The 14285-nt window shown below is 41.0% G+C and overlaps 1 protein-coding gene across 1 annotated transcript in view; it reads right to left on the bottom strand.

The window, feature by feature from the left end:
• ABCC9 (ATP binding cassette subfamily C member 9) overlaps positions 1-3789 on the bottom strand; it is a 145730-nt gene extending 141941 nt beyond the window's left edge. The window contains exon 1 of the mRNA XM_058190933.1: positions 3651-3789. The gene's annotated coding sequence lies outside the window, so the exon portion shown is untranslated. The remainder of the gene's footprint in view (positions 1-3650) is intronic.
• Between the last annotated feature and the right edge of the window lie 10496 nt (positions 3790-14285).

Here is a 14285-nt window from a genome sequence, read left to right as displayed (position 1 = left end):
GCTGTTATTAAGAGAGGCAATTCTTAAGTGAGGTTTTTTGCCCCCTTTTACGACCTGTCTTGCCACAGTTGTTAAGTGAATCACTGCCACTGGTTAATTTAGTCACACGGTTGTGAATTGATTCTGGCTTCCCATTGGCTTTGCTTGTCACAAGGTCGCAATAGGGGATCATATGACCCCCGGGACACTGCAACCGGCATAAATATATTCCAGTTGCCAAGCATCTAAATTTTGATCACCTGACCAGAGGGATGCTACAACAGTCATAAGCGTGAAGAACGGTCCTAAGTCGCATTTTTCAGTGCTGTTGTAACTTTGAACGGTCACTAAATGAATGGCTGTAAGTCAAGGACTACCTGTGCTCGTCTTCCTGTTCTGTAAGGTAGAAGAGGCCGAGTGACACCGGTTATCCTCAACTAACAACTCGCCATTTAGCAACCATTCAAAACAGTGGTGAAATCTGAAACGGTTTACTACCGGTTCGCTGGTCCATGTCTGCGTGCCGTGAACTGCGCTGCAGCATATACCATATGATTTAATGCTAAAAGGAGGCATGAGATAAGTAGAACAGTGTGTCGAGGAGGGAGCGTGATCAGCTGTGGTGTGCGATCTTTTTTTTTTTACTTTTAAAAGCATTTTTTTACAACCTATTCGGCCAAATAGGTTGTAAAAAAATGCTTTTAAAAGCAAGAACTCTGAATCAGCGGCTCAGCTGTGATGGTGAATCTTTACCTTTAAAAGCATTTTTACAACATATTCCTACCATTCGGGTGGGAAAAGCGAGTGAGCCAGAAAGAAGCAGCAAGCGGGCAAGCGGGCAAGCGGGCGATTGGGTAGGCATGGGGAGGGGGGCCCAGGGATTTTTGGTACCGGTTCTCTAAACCACCCACCACCATCGCTACCAGATCACCCGATCCGGTCCGAAACAGGAGCATTTTACCCCTGATTCAAAGCTACAATTGAGTCCCCCCAAAAGCACTTACGACCCAGTTCCAAAGTTCCGACAGCCGAGCTTCTCCCCCCTCCCACATCCAAGTGACCACATTTTGGGCAACTGGACTTGACAACTGGCCCACATTTATGGTTACTTGCAGTCATCCATCGTCGCATGACCACAATTTATAATGTTTTTGATGGAAACCAGCGTTTCCAGCAAAAATGCCCCGTAGCGAATAAGTTCATTAAGAGTAGACTAACGCAGACCAGGTTCAGAACCATGAGCTTTATATGTTGTTGTTGTTGTTGTTAGTTGTGAAGTTTTGTCCGACCCATCCACTATCCTTTGAAGTAAAGAGCAAAACCTGGGTCAAAAATTGACAGTTTCCAATCTGTTGTGTGAAATAGTTCAAGTGTTTTCTGTTTTTAAATTGTCACTCTCCTTGAAGTTGCTCACAACCCCCCTGGGATAACTTGACCCGTAGTCTGAGAACCCTGCCTTAATGTACCATGGAAGCCCATCCTATCCAATAAGCCATGGTTAAGACAAGCATGGCTTAGAATAAAATAGAATAGAATAGAACAACAGAGTTGGAAGGGACCTTCGAGGTCTTCTAGTCCAACCCCCTACTTAGGCAGGAAACCCTACACGACTTCAGACAAATGGTTATCCAACATCTTCTTAAAAACTTCCAGTGTTGGAGCATTCACTACTTCTGGAGGCAAGTAGTTCCACTGATATTGTTCTAACTGTCAGGAAATTTCTTCTTAGTTCTAAGTTGCTTCTCTCCTTGATGAGTTTCCACCCATTGCTTCTTGTTCTACCCTCAGGTGCTTTGGAGAATAGCTTGACTCCCTCTTCTTTGTGGCAGCCCCTGAGATATTAGAACATGGCTTAGCCCACTGTAGTACATTAAATCTGTGCCATGTAACCAAAACTTTGTTAAACCGTCTACTTTAACCCAGTGATGGGATTCAGCCACTGATCGTTAATTTTCTGAGCAGTTTGGTGAATTGGTTGTTGGAAGAAATCATTAGGGCAGAGAACCAGTTGTTAAATTATTTGAACCCCACCACTGCTTTAACCACATGTGCTTTGCTTGATAAAAGCTCTAAAGATTTTTACAACCACATAATTATCAAATAAAAATAAAAATAAGAGAGTTAAATTCATATTTCTGAATAACCTAGTTACAAGTTATGACCATATTCTCATACACACTTAAGGAAGGAAATATAATGTAGCATAATGGAAATTATTTTTATGGAAAGATCCCTGCAGTGTTAAATTTTTATAACAGATACATATCTTGACTATGATATATCACCACCTCCTTATTTCATTTCCTGATGTCAATTTTTTTGGCGCTATTTACTTTCTTTGGTCCACCTCTACAAAACCCTCCTTATCTGTGGCAGCTTAAGTAATATTTCATATCTTAGTGAGGCATTTCCTAGATAAATAATTCCATATATTTGTTGTTGTGAGCCATTCAGAGTGGTTTATATTGAGTGGCCCTATAAATCTTTTAAATAAATTAAATAAATAAAGGTTACATTTCACTTTTTATTGTTTCTTTTTTTAAAACCTTATGTGGATTATTTATATTTGAACATTCTCCACAATATTCCAGGCACAAGTGTGATAAACTATTCTTATAAGAAAGTCTTTAGAATTTATGTTCAATGGACTGGAGAGCTGAGCTGAATATTTATTGGTTTGTTTTTGTTTATTAAATTTATTTGCCGCCTATCTCACGGAGTGGGTAGTTTAAATCAATAAAAAAAAGAATTGAAAAATGTGTAAATGGAACAGAAGATAATGGAACAATAAAACAAACACCGAAAAAGAACATAGTGAAAATACAGCAATATGATATACACTTATTATACCTATAATCAAGTGGACAATTCATTCTTTTCTCACAGATTTTTCTGCTGCTTGGATCATGTTCCTCAGGCATTAATGACAGAAGTCATGATCCTGCCCCAAAATAGGGTTTTGTTCCTTATTCTGCCATGATAGAGGTTAAATATATATCAAAGACATTTCGTGGCATTACAATTCTATCAATAGACATGAAGGAGTATCTCAATAGGCATTACTTTGAAGTAAACATATTTAAGATTGACTGTTGTTTCTCTGACAGGTCGGTCTGTGCTGCACACATGTACGCAAGAGAGCACTCAAATACATCCATAAACAAAGACAGAAACACATTTATATATTTGTAAGGGACTTGCTCAGGAAAAAAATAATAATACAGACTCATAATAATATTTTGCTTAGGGGGTGCAGTAGCTTTCATCTCAAAAGAAACATTTGCAACTCTTTCTCAGTCCGTTTTAACTTTTCCAAAGTTACTTGCACAGTCCTTAAACGCTTTGATAATAAACCGCCTTCCGGTTTTATATCAGAACTTGACATGTGAAAAAGAGAGAAAATTTAGGACGGTTAACTTGGCAGACGAAGGGAAGGAAAAAAAAAAGTTCATACCACCACCATTGCTATTTTCCCCCAAAGAAGGATGGCACAATCCTTCTTAAGAACTGGCAAAGAAATTTTGCCAAGCATTTTTTTCCCCCCTCCCAGTTTCAACTCTGAAAGAAGTCGAAAGAAGGCGGCAGAGAAAACTTTGCTTCAGGGAAAGGAGAGAAAGATCGAATAAGGACGAACTTTCGAAGCTCAAGAGAAGACTGCAAGAGTTCCTTACCTTCATAAACACACAAACACACTCCGGCACTAAATGCCAAACGTGTTTCTCCCGGCGTGGCCAATATCATTCGGATGGCAAAGGCTGCTCTCTACCAGAAGAAGGGGACTCAGATTATTTTTAGACAGGTGATGAGAGGATCAGCTGCTGCCTCCTATCGGGTTTCTGGAGCATACAGATTCCTCTTCTTCATTTTATTTTATTTTACTTTTCACCCAGAAAATCCAGAGAACAGGAAACTGGGAAGATGTTTCTCTGCACAATGATGTATTTAAACGATTGTCTTGTTTCGTTTTTTTTTTTAAAATAAAGAAGAAGAGGGCCGTGAAAATATTTACAGACCCCCTCACATCCTGGACATAAACTGTTTCAACTCCTACCCTCAAAACGACGCTATAGAGCACTGCACACCAGAACAACTAGACACAAGGACAGTTTTTTCCTGATGGCCATCACTCTGCTAAACAAATAATTCCTTCAACACTGTCAAACTATTTACTAAATCTGAACTACTATTAATCTTCTCATCGTTCCCATCACCCATCTCTTTCCACTTATGACTGTATGACTGTAATTTTGTTGCTGGTAATCCTTATGATTTATATTGATATATTGACCATCATTTGTGTTGTAAATGTTGTACCTTGATGAAGGTATCTTTTCTTTTATGTACACTGAGAGCATATGCACCAAGACAAATTCCTTGTGTGTCCAATCACACTTGGCCAATAAAAAATTCTATTCTATTCTATTCTATATCTTGTTTCTTTACTAAAATGTACTCAGGGCAATGTAAACAAAAAAAGGGGGGTGCTTTTCAAGAGCTTCTTTCCACTGAAAAGAGGTGGGCTCTCCCTCTTTTTTGAGATTTTCAGCTAATCTTGATAAGGAAAAAAAACTCAAAAACCTGATTTTTGGTCAAAGGCAGAAAATCACTGCAAATGTAAGGGGGGGGGAAGGAAGTTGTGTTGTCTCTTGTTGGCTGAGAAGTAAACCCCTAACCCGTTTGCTTTCTTCCCTAAAATTAAAAATCAAGTTATACTTTTTCCCCTTCTTCCATTTAATTGTGTCTGATTCTCGAAGGCTGCCTGGACAAATCCTTGCAGTTTACTTGGCGAAGTTTTTCAGAAGTGATTTGCCATTGCCTCTTTCCTAGGGCTGAAAGAAAGTGTCTGGCGCAAAGTCTCGATTGCAGAAAATATGACTTCAGTAACAGAGTTGTTAATGCCTGGAATACACTACCAGACTCTGTGGTCTCTTCCCAAAATCCCCAAAGCTTTAACCAAAAACTGTCTACCATTGACCTCACCCCATTCCTAAGAGGGGCGTGCATAAGTGCATCAACGTGCCTACCGTTCCTGTCCTAATGTTGCCTTTAATTGTATCCAATTTGTATAGTTATTACATACTTATGCTTATATATACTGTATGCTTATATATCGTATAGTTATTTCATGCTTATGCTTATATACACTGTTGTGACAAATAAATAAAATAAATAAAAATAAATAAAGTCAGCCAGATGTCAAAGTAGGACTAGAACTCACAAAGTCTCCAGTTTTCTAGCTGGCACCTTAGCCATTGCACCAGATTGGCTCTTCATATAAATGTGGTAAAACTCCATTATAGTCAGGGGTGTTCTGTCCCCCCTCGCCTCTGTCCGAGTGATGGCTTAATTAGCGGGCACTATCAGCTCTGGCAGCAAACTAGCGAGTGTCTGCCAAGTGACTCTGTTATCTCCCTTGATGCCGATGAGTCACCCAGGAACAAACAGTACTTCAGCTCTAGTTAAGCAGTTGATTTGCCTGCTACGAAGAGGCATAGCAGCCCGCGCTGGTTTTATATCCTGTGGGGTGTGGCTCCATGACTCAGCACTTCCTAGGCCTGCCCCACCCCTGCTTCTGTTGTTCCCGCCTCTCCTGCCTACGAAACCTAGGGTCCAGCCAGGCCTGATTGCCCTCAGCTGGGTCTGGAGGCGTGGCCTGGGGGGTGAAAGAGTCAGGGGACGGAGGTCTCGTTATCTCCTCCACCTGGCCTGCCTCTGGCTCCTGGAGCTGAGCCAAGGAAACTGGTGCTTCCGAGGTAAGCATGATGGCCCTTTCCCCTCACTTTCCAAGTCTGGCAGTGGGCCCGGCGCGGGGGGCGCAGACACAACAAGGGGAATCCAATAATTTCAGCTTCACTTCCATTTCTCCTTTTTTTTTAAATTACAGGTAGTCCTCGATTTACAACAGTTTGTTTTATGACCGTTCAAAGTTACAATGGCACTAAAAAAAAGGACCTATGGCTGTTTTTCATGATCAAAATTCAGACACTTGGTAACTGACTCATATTTATGATAGTTGCAGTGTCCCGGGGTCATGCAATCACCTTTCGCAACCTTCAGTCACTGGCCAAGCCAAATTCACTTAGCAACCGTGTTACTAATTTAACAACTGCAGTGATTCACTTAACAACTGTGGCAAGAAAGGTTGTAAAAAGGGACAAAATTCACTTAACAACTGTCTCGCTTAGCAACAGAAGCTTTTGGCTCAATTGTGGTCGTAAATTGAGGACCACCTGTATACAGAGAGGGTCAAAAAAGCCAAGATGTGTCAAGTCCTCCAAACCAACAAAAAACACATGGTGAATCTTCCAAACAGGTTTCGTTATTGTTTCACACTGATAGACAACATCTTGCCAGACTGAAGCAGTCCGTTACCTGCATCAAGCACAGACTCTGGGAACTATTAGGGAGAAGCTGTCTTCACCCTCTTTCTCTCACACAAAGTATCTGAACTGAGTTGCCTCTTGCTCCTCTGAAATGCAGCCCTTCCCTCCTGGGGATCCGGCCCACTCCATTCCATCATGTCACGTTGCCCATAACCATGTGATCAAACTCCCTTTTTAGATCTGTTGTGCAATGTACAACGTGGTAATGGATCTTTTGACTTTTGGTAACATCCTGTCCAGTGGTAGGTTTCAAAAATTTTTACTACCGGTTCTGTGGGTGTGGCTTGGTGGGCATGGCAGGGGAAGGATACTGTAAAATGTCCATTCCCACCAGAGGTGAGTTTCAGCAGGTTCTGACCAGTTCTGGAGAACCGATAGTGGAAATTTTGAGTAGTTCAGAGAACCGGTAGTAAAAATTCTGATTGGCCCTGTCCCCATCTATTCTCTGCCTCCCAGCTGATCGGGAGGAAATGGGGATTTTGCAGTATCCTTCCCCTGGAGTGGAGAGGGAATGGAGATTTTACAGTATCCTTTCCCTGCCACGCCCACCAAGCCATGCCCACAGAACCAGTAGTAAAAAAATTTGAAACCCCCACTGATTCCCACCCCACTCCAGGGGAAGGTTACTGCAAAATCCCTATTTCCTCCCGATCAGCTGGTACTCGGGAAGCAGAGAATAGATGGGGCCACTCAGAATTTTTACTACCGGTTCTCCAAACTACTCAAAATTTCCGCTACCAGTTCTCCAGAACTGGTCAGGACCTGCTGAAACCCACCTCTGATCCCGTCCCCCTGAATTATAAATCCATTTCAGTTATCTCTTATCAGGCAGACCAGACAGGAGGCAAGGGTGACAGAATCTTCGTTACACAGAGTGGTTTCTGACATGGAAAAATTCTTAATGGGCGCGTTCAGTAGGGGAGTAGCTTGGTCCAAGGGTTAAAATACTGGATTGAAGTAGGGAAAACTGAGTTCTAATCCGGCCTCAGGCACCAAGCCAGCCAAGTGACCTTGGGCCAGGACCTCTCTCAGCCTTAGGAAGGAGGTGAGGGAAAACTACTTCTGAACTCTGGCCAAGAAAACTGCAGGGCAATCTTTCTAAACGCTTGCAAAGTTAAGTTGGGCGGACTTCAATTCCAGAATTCCCCCAGCCAGCATGAGCAAGTGAGAACCGGAATGATATCTGGAGACAAGATGTCATGTCTCCTAACTCCAAACCGGAACAGATCAGAGATTGTAGAGGAAAGGTTTTTTCCACAGCAGCCTGAGATGACCCCAAACTAGGAAGTCCTCAAACACTCAAATGTGCCATGCCCAGCAAAAATTGTGAACAAGAAGGAATGCAGTACTTTAAAACCAGAAGACCTCGTTTTTAATTCTTGTTTCCATTTTTTTAAATTGTTAAATATTTTTCATTGTTTAATATCACATATTCCATTTTTATGCTGAACAGTGTGTTTTCCAGGTGTCCCAAGTGTTAACACATAAACATCATCATTATAATCATATATACATAAACATACATGCGATAATATCAATTGTTATTGAAAAGTATACAATCTTCCATTATAGTATTGATTATATAACCATCAAAATATTTACTCATCAGTTTTTCTTTCTCATGTACCTTGTTTCCCCCAAAATAAGACCCTATCTTATATTTTTTTGAACCCTGAAATAAGCGCTTGGCCTTATTGCCATGTGCTCAAAAGCCCAATTGGGCTTATTATCAGGGGATGTCTTATTTTGGGGGAAATAGGGTAGTCCATATTTCACATAAATCCACTCCTCTAACTTCAGTATCTATACTGCACGAATCAAGAAGAGGGCCGTGAAAATATTTGCAGATCCCTCGCATCCTGGACATAAACTGTTTCAACTCCTACCCTCAAAACGATGCTATAGAGCACTGCACACCAGAACAACTAGACACAAGAACAGTTTTTTCCCGAAGGCCATCACTCTACTAAACAAATAATTCCATCAACACTGTCAGACTATTTACTGAATCTGCACTACTATTAATCGTCTCATAGTTCCCATCACCAATCTCTTTCCACTTATGATTGTATGACTATAACTTGTTGCTGGCAATCCTTATGATTTATATTGATATATTGACCATCAATTTTGTTGTAAATGTTGTACCTTGATGAACGTATCTTTTCTTTTATGTACATTGAGAGCATGCACCAAGACAAATTCCTTGTGTGTCCAATCACACTTGGCCAATAAAATTCTATTCTATTCTATTCTATAAAATATTCCGAGTTCCGGTATTCTTTTCCTTTGATTTTTAGGATTAACCTATCCATTTATGCACATTCCAGAATTTTTTTGATAATAATATCATCTGTAGGGGGTTCTGGATTTTTTCCAGTATTGTGCATATACAATCCTGGCTGCCGTTAGGATATGTAAAATTAAATATGTGTTACCTTAATTGTTTCCATTTCTCAAAATGTGTTGAGGCATACAATTTTCTTCTGTGTGAAAAGGCTGCACTCTGCTGGGATTAAAAAAGACTTGCAGGAGCAGTAGTAAGAGGGCATGTCTTCAAATATATTTAGCTGCAAACTGTTACTGGTCTCATTTCTGCCATTATTGTAGCAGCTGTTTGAGAAAAATATGCAATAAGACCATTCGTTAGATTAGGGAAGTGTTATGGTATTCACATCATGTTCTGAATATAAACTTGCCGACCATAATTTAGCCTAGCGTATTGTGTGAACCTAGCAAAATTGATTATTCTATATAGTTGTTTGTCACACAAACCCAGAAAAGTGGCTTTGGAAGATAGTGATTCAATTTACTAAGGGAACATATAAGCCCATCATGAATGAAGTCTATGCTAACTGCACTCCAGGTTTTTGTGCCATTTTTATTTCCACATATACACACACAGAGACTCTCTCTCTCTTTATTTATTTTATTTATTTATTTTGTCATAACAGTGTATATAAGCATTAACATGAAATAACTATATAATATATAAGCATATATATGAGCATAAGTATGTAATAACTGTATTAATTGGATATAATGAAGAGGAACAATAGGACAGGGAATGGTAGGCACGCTTGTGCTCTTATGCTCGCCCCTTATAGACCTCTTAGGAAAGGGGTGAGGTCAATAGTAGACAGTTTTTGGTTAAAGATTTTGGGATTTTGAGAAGAGACTACAGAGTCAGGTAATGTGTTCCAAGTGTTAACAACTCTGTTACAAAAGTTATATTTTCTGCAATCAAGATTGAAGCGGTTAACATAAAGTTTAAATCTATTGTTTGCTCTTGTATTGTTGTGATTGAAGCTGAAGAAGTTTTCAACAGGAAGGACGTTGTAACAGATGATTCTATGAGTTAAACACAGGTCCTGTCAAAGGCGGCGGAGTTCTAAATTTTCTAAACCCAGGATTTCAAGTCTGGTGGCATAAGGTATTTTGTTGTATTCAGAGGAGTGGAGAACTCTTCTTGTAAAATATTTCTGGACATGTTCAATTTTGTTGATATCAGAAATGTGGTATGGGTTCCAAACAGGCGAGCTGTATTCAAGAATTGGTCTAGCAAATGTTTTATATGCTCTGGTTAGTAGTGCAGTGTTTTTGGAAAAGAAGCTACGTAAGATTAGGTTTACAACTCTTAGAGCCTTTTTTGCGATGTAGTTGCAGTGGGCTTTGGCACTTAGATCATTTGATATTAAAATTCCAAGGTCTTTAACAGGGTGGGGGCCATCTGTAAGGTAATGGGTCCTTGAGTGGCTCAGACTGCTAAGACAGTCTGTTATAGGGACGTGCCGAGGAGTTTAGTGGTTATCTATACGATAAAATCGTTCAGCTTCGGGATGGGTTGGATCAAAATTGGGTAGATCCAGGTGAGAGGTCGGAGACTTGTCTTGTTGAGACTGTTTGGGATGAATTTGATCCTGTAACTCCCGAGGACATGGATAGGTTGTTGGGGAGGTTGAATGCCACCACATGTTTACTGGATCCGTGCCCCTCCTGGCTGGTACTGGCCACGCAGGAGGTGACACGAGGCTGGCTCCGGGGGGTTACTAACGCTTTGTTGTTGGAGGGGGTCTTTCCTGCTGCCTTGAAAGAGGCGGTGGTGAGACCCCTCCTCAAGAAGCCTTCCCTGGACCCAGCTGTTTTAGGTAATTATCGTCCGGTCTCCAACCTTCGCTTTGTGGCGAAGGTTGTAGAGAGTGTGGTGGCACATCAATTACTCCAATACCTGGATGAAACTGTCTATCTAGACCCGTTCCAGTCCAGCTTTCGGCCCGGATACAGTACGGAGACGGCTTTGGTTGCGTTGGTGGATGATTTCTGGAGGGCCAGGGATAGGGGTTATTCTTCTGCCCTGGTCCTATTAGACCTCTCAGTGGCTTTTGATACCATCGACCATGGTATCCTGCTGCACCGGCTGGAGAGTTTGGGAGTGGGAGGCACCGTTTATCGGTTGTTCTCCTCCTATCTCTCTGACCGGTCACAGACGGTGTTGGCAGGGGAGAAGAGATCGACCCCAAGGCGCCTCACCTGTGGGGTGCCGCAGGGGTCGATTCTCTTGCCTCTCCTGTTCAACATCTATATGAAGCCGTTGGGTGAGATCATCAGTGGTTTTGGGGTGAGGTACCAACTGTACGCTGATGATACACAGCTGTACTTTTCCACCCCAGGCCACCCCAACGAAGCTATCTAGGTACTGTCCTGGTGTCTGGAAGCCGTACGGGTCTGGATGGGGAGAAACAGGCTCAAGCTCAATCCCTCCAAGAAGGAGTGGCTGTGGATGCCCGCACCCCGGGACAGTCAGCTGCAGTTGCGGCTGACTGTTGGGCGCGAGTCACTGGCCCCGATGGAAAGGGTGTGCAACCTGGGCGTTCTCCTGGATGGGCGGTTGTCTTTCGAAGACCATCTGACGACCGTATCCAGGAGAGCTTTTTATCAGGTTTCCCTGATTCGCCAGTTGCGCCCCTTCCTTGACCGGGATGCCCTATGCACGGTCACTCATGTTCTTGTTACCTCTTGCTTGGATTACTGCAATGCTCTTTACATGGGGCTCCCCTTGAAGAGCACCCGGAGGCTCCAGTTGGTTCAGAATGCAGCTGCGCGGGTGATAGAGGGAGCCACTCGTGGCTCCCATGTGACACCACTCCTGCGCAGGAGTGACCACTGGCTACCTGTGGTCTTCCGGGTGCACTTCAAGGTGCTGGTCACTACCTTTAAAGCGCTCCATGGCTTAGGACCGGGTTACTTACGGGACCACCTACTGCTACCAATTGCCTCTCACCGACCCGTGCGCTCCCACAGAGAGGGATTACTCAGGGTGCTGTCCACCAAACAATGTCGGCTGGCGGCCCCCAGGAGTAGGGCCTTCTCTGTGTGGGCTCCCACCCTCTGGAATGAACTTCCCCCAGGACTTCGCCAACTTCCGGACCTTCAAACCTTTCACCGCGAGCTGAAGACGATTTATTTATTCATCCGCGTAGGACTGGCATAGGGTTTTTAGTTTTTATCTGGTTTTAATTTTAGTGGGTTTTATTCTTTTAAAGATTTTAATTTGGGCCAAATTGAATAAGTTTTTTAAATAGTATTTTATTCTGTATTTATTATGTTTGTTTTGTTTTTATTTGGCTGTAAACTGCCCTGAGTCCTTCGGGAGAAGGGCGGTATACAAATTTGATTAAATAAATAAATAAATAAATAAATAAATAAATAAATAAATAAATAAATAAATAAATAAATAAATAAATAAATAAATAAATAAATATTAACAGCAGCTGCTTGCAATTACCGCAAGTTCAAGTCCCACCAGGCCCAAGGTTGACTCAGCTTCCCATCCTTTATAAGGTAGGTAAAATGAGGACCCAGATTGTTGGGGGCAATAAGTTGACTTTGTATATAATATACAAATGGATGAAGATTATTGCTTGACATAGTGTAAGCTGCCCTGAGTCTTCGGAGAAGGGCGGGATATAAATGCAAATAAAAAAATAATAATAATATCCATCAAGCTTTTACTTAGTGTTTGGGTTCTTTTTCCCAATATGTAAGACTGAGCATTTGCTGGTTGAGATTTGGAGTTGCCAAGTTTTAGACCATTCGGATACAAAGTCAAGGTCTTTTTGAATAGAATAGATAGAATAGAATAGAATAGAATTTTTTATTGGCCAAGTGTGATTGGACACACAAGGAATTTGTCTTGGTGCATATGCTCTCAGTGTACATAAAAGAAAAGATACGTTCATCAAGGTACAACATTTACAACACAATTGATGATCAATATATCAATATAAATCATAAGGATTGCCAGCAACAAGTTATAGTCATACAGTCATAAGTGGAAAGAGATTGGTGATGGGAACGATGAAACGATTAATAGTAGTGCAGATTCAGTAAATAGTCTGACAGTGTTGAGGGAATTATTTGTTTAGCAGAGTGATGGCCTTCGGAAAAAACTGTTCTTGTGTCTAGTTGTTCTGGTGTGCAGTGCTCTATAGCGTCGTTTGAGGTAGGAGTTGAAACAGTTTATGTCCAGGATGCGAGGGATCTGCAAATATTTTCACGGCCCTCTTCTTGATTCGTGCAGTATACAGGTCCTCAATGGAAGGCAAGTTGGTAGCAATTATTTTTCTGCAGTTCTAATTATCCTCTGAAGTCTGTGTTTTCTTGTTGGGTTGCAGAACCGAACCAGACAGTTATAGAGGTGCAAATGACAGACTCAATAATTCCTCTGTAGAATTGGATCAGCAGCTCCTTGGGCAGTTTGAGCTTACTGAGTTGGCGCAGAAAGAACATTCTTTGTTGTCCTTTTTTAATGATGTTTTTGATGTTAGCTGTCCATTTGAGATCTTGCGATATGACAGAACCCAGAAATTTGAAGGTTTCTACTGTTGATACTGTGTTGTCAAGTATTGTGAGAGGTGGAAGTATGGAAGGGTTTTTCCTAAAGTCTACCACCATTTCTACGGTTTTGAGTGTGTTCAGTTCCAGATTGCTTTGGTTGCACCACAAGGCTAGTCGTTCGACCTCTCGTCTATATGCGGATTCGTCATTGTCTCGAATGAGACCAATCACTGTTGTGTCATCTGCGAACTTCAGTAGCTTAACAAATGGATCATTGGAGATGCAGTCATTGGTATACAGAGAGAAGAGAAGTGGGGAGAGCACACAGCCTTGGGGGGCCCCTGTGCTAATTGTACAGGTATTTGATGTGATCTTGCTTAGAAGGGTAGTTGTGTTGTTGGTGGTGTTAAATAGTTTGACATCGTCAGCAAAGAGAACACAATTACTTGTGATATGGTCGCAGAGATCGTTGATGTATAATATGAAGAGCGTTGGTCCAAGAAAGCTGCTTTGAGGAACACCACTTTTGACAGGAACAGGATTTGATATAGCATTGCCAATTTTGACCACTTGTTGTCTGTTTGATAGGAAAGCAGATATCCAACTGTGGAGGGGACCTGAAATGCCATAGGATTTTAGTTTTAGGAGAAGTTTATCATGTACTACTGAGTCAAAAGCTTTACAGAAGTCTATGTGTATATATCCTCCATATATTATATATTATCCTATTATATATATTATATATAATATATTTTTTTAATTTTTTTTATTTCTTTTTGTCACAACAGTATATACAAACGATTGTCATAGACAAAACAACATGTCTTGAAGAATATATATATATATATATATATATATATATATATATATATATATATATATATATATATATATATATATATGAGTAAAAAATATGCATCAACTATATTAATTTGATATAATGAAGGGAACAATAGGACAGGAACGGTAGGCACTATTGTGCTCTTATGCACGCCCCTTATTTCATTATTAATATTATAATTATAATTATTATAATTATATATTATTATTATATATAATAATAATTATTATTAAAATATTATAATA

This window comes from Ahaetulla prasina, chromosome 7 (assembly GCF_028640845.1).
Source record: "Ahaetulla prasina isolate Xishuangbanna chromosome 7, ASM2864084v1, whole genome shotgun sequence".
In the NCBI taxonomy this organism is placed as follows: domain Eukaryota; kingdom Metazoa; phylum Chordata; class Lepidosauria; order Squamata; family Colubridae; genus Ahaetulla; species Ahaetulla prasina.
This window is presented reverse-complemented; position numbering and strand designations above follow the sequence as displayed.